The following is a 5,015-nucleotide window of genomic DNA, read 5'->3' as shown; positions in this document are numbered from 1 at the left end:
TTTCTCAAAAAAAAAAAAAAAAAAGAAAAAAAAAGTGATAGCAATGACCATCATAGAAAAGGAGCCAGCTGTTTCCAGGAGCCCTGAGGGTCCAGCGGGTGCTATGGGGGAGAACCCTTGATCCATCCCTCAGCCTCCCTTGCGTCCCCACTGTCATCTAGTTTGTGGAGTGGGCTTTCCTGAAATGGAGTAGGCTGCAGAAACCACTGCCTGGTTGAAGGAGACAGGCGGAAGGCTCTCACTGCCCAGCCGGAGCAGAGGCACCGGGGTCTTCCCTGTTCAGTCTGGTCCAGTGGACTCCAGGCTGGCAGGGACCAGAGGGGCCACCAGAGGGCAGCAGAGGCTTGGGCGAGAGCTGTGCTTGGTGCCTAGGGCTTCTCCAGAAGAAAACACCAGAGGGGGGCGGTGTGTGTGTGTGCATGCAGGTGTGAGTGGCATGCACCCAGGTATGTGCATGTGCACTCAGGTGTGTGTGCAGGTGAGTGGCGTGCATGCAGGTGTGTGTATGCAGGTGAGTGGCGTGCACGCAGGTGTGAGTGCACGTGTCTCATGCTCTGAGGTCAATGTTCTACACGTCACAGGATGTCTGTGTCTGGGACCTTCTCAAATGGACATGGCATGGTGCCTTTCACTCTTCTCCCTTTAGCGAGCATTTCCCTAGTTTCTCTCTTTGGTCATTATAAATGCCACAATGGGGAAACCTTTGACGTTCATCTCCATACCATCACAGTTGCTGCTTACACTTTCTCCCAATTGTTGTACACACATAAAATTTACCAGTTTAACTGTTTGTTTTCAAGACAGAGTCATACTCTGTTGCTTTGGGTAGAGTGCCATGGCATCATAGCTCACTGCACCCTTAAACTCCTGGGTTCAAGTGATCCTCTTGCCTCAGCCTTCTGAGTAGCTGAGACTACTCAGGTGCCTGCCACAACACCCAGCTAGTTTTTCTATTTTTTTTATTGTTTTTTTTTTTTTTTTTTAAGAGACAGAGTCTTACTTTATCACCCTCGGTAGAGTGCTGTGGCGTCACAGCTCATAGCAACCTCCAGCTCTTGGGCTTAGGTGATTCTCTTGCCTCAGCCTCCCGAGTAGCTGGGACTATAGGTGCCCACCACAAGGCCCAGCTATTTTTTTGTTGCAGTTTGGCCAGGGCGGGGTTTGAACCCACCACCCTCGGTATATGGAGCTGGTGCCCTATTCACTGAGTCACTAGCGCTGCCCTAGTTTTTCTATTTTTAGTAGAGATGGGGTCTCACTCTTGCTCAGGCTGGTCTCCGTCCTACTCCTGAGCTCAAGTAATCTGCCTCCCGGAATGCTGGTATTAGAGGCATGAGCCACAGCGCCTGGCCACCAATTTAACCTTTTTTAAGCATATGATTCAGTGGTATTCATTATACTGTTCACTAACCATCACCAACCGTCTTTCACCTCCAGAATTCTTTTTTTTTTGTTTTGAGACAGAGCCTCAAGCTATCCCCCTGGGTAGAGTGCTATGGCATCACAGCTCACAGCAACCTCCAACTCCTGGGCTCAAGCAAGTCTCATGCCTCCGCCTCCCAAGCAGCAGGGACCACAGGCGCCTGCCACAACACCTGGCTATTTTTTGGTTGCAGCCATCATTGTTGCTTGGCAGGCCCGGGCTGAATTCGAACCCACCATCTTAGGTGTATGTGGCTGGCGCCTTAGCCACTCGAGCCACAGGCGCCGAGCCCACCTCCAGAATTCTTTATCTTGCAAAACTGAAACTCTGGGCATGGTGCCCATAGCACAGTGGTTATGGCGCAAGCCATATACACCAAGGCGGGTGGGTTCAAACCCAGCCTGGGCCAGCTAAAAACAACAGTGATGACTGCAGCAAAAAAAATAGCCAGGCATTGTGGTGGGTGCCTGTAGTACCAGGTACTTGGGAGGCTGAGGCAAGAGAATTGCTTAAGCCCAAGAGTTTGAGGTTGCTGTGAGCGCAAATGATGTGTGGTATTCCACTGATAACATAGTAAGGGTGACATAGTGAGACTGTCTCAAACAAAAAAAAAACCCTGAAACTCTGTACCCTATGGGCACTAACTACCCACCACCTCCTCCCTCATCCTGGCAACCACCATCCTACTTCTCGTCTCTGAATTTGCTGACTCACATAAGTGGGACCGTACAGTGACTGGCTTATTTTGCTTAGTGTGACATTCTCACAGTCCCTCCACGTTATCAAAGGTGTCAGAGTTTCCTTCTAAGGCTGAGTGATATTCTATTGTTTGGATAGACCACATTTTTAAGATTTGTTCATCCATCAGTGGACACTTGGGGTAAAGCTGTCTCTCAGCTATTGTGAATAGTGCTGCTGTGAACATGGGTGTGCAGATACGTCTTTGAGACCCCACTTTCAATTCTTTGGAGTGTATACCCACCCAGAAGTAGAATTGCTAAAGCATGGATAATTCTGTATTCAGTGTTCTGAGGAAACACCACACTGGTTTCCACCATTTTCCATTCCTGCCAGCAGTATGTAAGGGTTCCAGTTCGTGTCTGAGTTGCTCTCTGGTTTTTTGGTGGGGACCCTCCTGATGGGTGTGAGGTGGTCTGATAGCCACACCCTGTTCTGTGCATGCGTCTGGCTGTGCCCCCCCCCCAACTCTGGCATCAGCTTTTTGTTAAGTCACAAAACAGGAGCCTATCCTCCTGTTCCCGTGAGTCGAGTGGCAGTCACTGCCACCTACAGCAGGTCCTAGTCTGTGTTGAGATGGCACTGACCTCAGGCCAGACTGAGCCCGACTGCCCAGGCCTCTTACAGGGCTCCCGGGCGTGGTTTACGTTGGTCTGTTTGCAGTATTTCACGCAGACGTTTTACATTTTTATGTTGTCACGTTGATCGCTTTTTCCTGTTATGCCATCATTTCTGTGTTCTCTTGTTTTGTTTTTTTATCTTTGACTATCTGCTAGTCACACGCCATCCGACCCTATTTGTGCCTGCTGTGACCTGTCCTCCTTTCATGGACTCCCCTGCCTTATTTGAAGATGAGTGTGTCTGTGTGCTTGTGTGTGAGGCGTCAGCACGGTCCTTGGCCCAGTGTTTTGTTTTTTCCTTTCTTATCTTTTTCTTATCTCCCAGCTGGTTTGCACACTCAGGTGTGATCCCCAGTTGCTGGTGGTGCCGACTTGTCAGCTTCTCACGTCTTTTAACTTGTGCAATGTACAAATGATGTAATAATTTTTTTTTTAATGTAACTTAAATCTCTTTCACACTTCACGGCTTTTAGATTTATTGCATGCTCAGGAGAGCCTGCCCCACCCCCAGGACTTTTTTTTTTTTTTAAAGCTCCTCCCTTTGGGGTTTCCACAGATGGGATTTTCTTTTGCATTCTTGGGTGGAGGAGGGCTGAGCCCCTGAACCCATCTCAAAGCACCATCCTCACTGCTTGGGGTCCTGAGTCCTGCCTTGAACTCTGGCCCCTGGCTTGGTTTTTTTCCACGTGGGCTTCTGTTAGTGGAATCTGGCTACGCTCTCCAGCTTTTCCTTAGTTCTCTGACTTTAAGTGTGCTGGCACCTCTGTCCTGGCTGAGCTCCCTATGTGTGCTTCTTGCTTCTAGAAGTGCCAGTTATCAGGGGCCAGCGTTCTCCTGAGCCCTGGCTATTCGTGTTTCCTATCAAAGGCTGCCCGCTTGGGGCAGAGAAGGGAGGCCTGTGGTTGTGGTGTCCGGGCATCTTAGGCACCGGTGCGGGCTTGGGGACGCCTCCTCCAGACCCTGGGCTAGGGACGGCCGGCTCTGCTGCAAAGACATGGCCCCAGATATTTCGGTCCGGAAAGAAACTGCACTGTTTATTTTCTTCAGAAAAAAAACATATAGGAGATTTTTTTTTTTAAGTTCTTTCGTTTAGAAGGAATCTAGGTATGTTATTGTTTAAGAAAAAAAGTATTTGCAATGTATCAGTCACCCGTTTCGTTCTGAGCATGATTTATGTGAGGAAATGGTTTTTTTAAAAATTAAGCTGGAGATATATCCCCGTACGATGCTTCTGTGAAAATGCGGCTTTTGTCCGGTGCTGTTAATGCAAGTTGTAACAGTGTAATATGGGAGTCGGTGTTTACATGTTACATTCCTCCGCTGCAGTCAAAATAAGCCCGCAGGGTCTACAGTAGCATTTCTGTATTTTATCAGCTTGGGCTGGGGCTGAGGGGGAGGCCTCCACTCACACTTGGAGGGGCTGTTTCTGCCAGATTTATTTGCCTTATAAATACTCCCCGTGTTTATTTTAACTCACTTTTAAAATGGAGCTGAAATTAATATGGACCCCAGGGCTGCAGCCCCAGCCCAAGTGCCCCCCCCCAGAAGTGGGGGAGGGACTGCTCTGCCTGGCCCTATCCAGGCGGCTGGGTGGGCAGGCCAGGGTGCCCAATGCCCCTACGTCTCTGCCCATGGTGGGCACCATGTCCCCAGGTTGCTCAAGGATGAGCCTGGCCTGCTGGCCCCAGGTATGCACAGGCCTCCCTGTGCCGTCTTACTCACCAGCCAGCACAGGCGGTGCTGAGACCTTCTCCCTGGGGCCCAGTGAGCAGCAGCTCTAGGCCTGGTGAGTGGGGCCTGCAGCCTGGCAGCCCTTGAGGCAGTTCCTCACTGTCTTTGCCACCTGGCATCACAGTGCACTTTGGGCCTGGCATGGGGAGTCCCTTCCTCCTTCACTAGTTCCCAGATCACAGGGAGCCCAGAGCTGGACAGATGGCAGAGGCGGGGTGATCACACCTAAGACCAGTTGAGGGGAGACAGTATTAAATAGCACCCTTCACAGCGCCAGGTGCTGGCAAAAAGGGGGCTACAACTGTTGGTAGAGTGGGCTGAGGACTTGGCTTGGAACCCAGGAAGATGATGGTGACAGGGAGAAAAAACCCTTGGAAAGGCCAGTGGGAGCTTGTGAAGGGGTGACCGGGACCCTCAGGCCCAGTGTGACCCTGTGAGGGGTGAGCGGGACCCTCGGGCCCAGTGTGAGCCTGTGAAGGGGTGAGTGGGACCCTTGGGCCCAG

General features: G+C 50.7%; 1 protein-coding gene across 1 annotated transcript in view; it reads left to right on the top strand.

Annotated features, from left to right (window-relative positions):
* Window positions 1-5,015, top strand: part of TXNRD2 (thioredoxin reductase 2) — a 51,721-nt gene that overhangs the window by 19,458 nt on the left and 27,248 nt on the right. The window lies entirely within an intron of this gene.

The sequence above is a fragment of the Otolemur garnettii genome, unplaced genomic scaffold (genome assembly GCF_000181295.1).
Source record: "Otolemur garnettii isolate 467f Iridium unplaced genomic scaffold, OtoGar3 scaffold00218, whole genome shotgun sequence".
Lineage (NCBI taxonomy): Eukaryota > Metazoa > Chordata > Mammalia > Primates > Galagidae > Otolemur > Otolemur garnettii.
The sequence above is the reverse complement of the archived record's forward strand: the minus strand, read 5'-3'. Positions and strand labels throughout refer to the sequence as shown.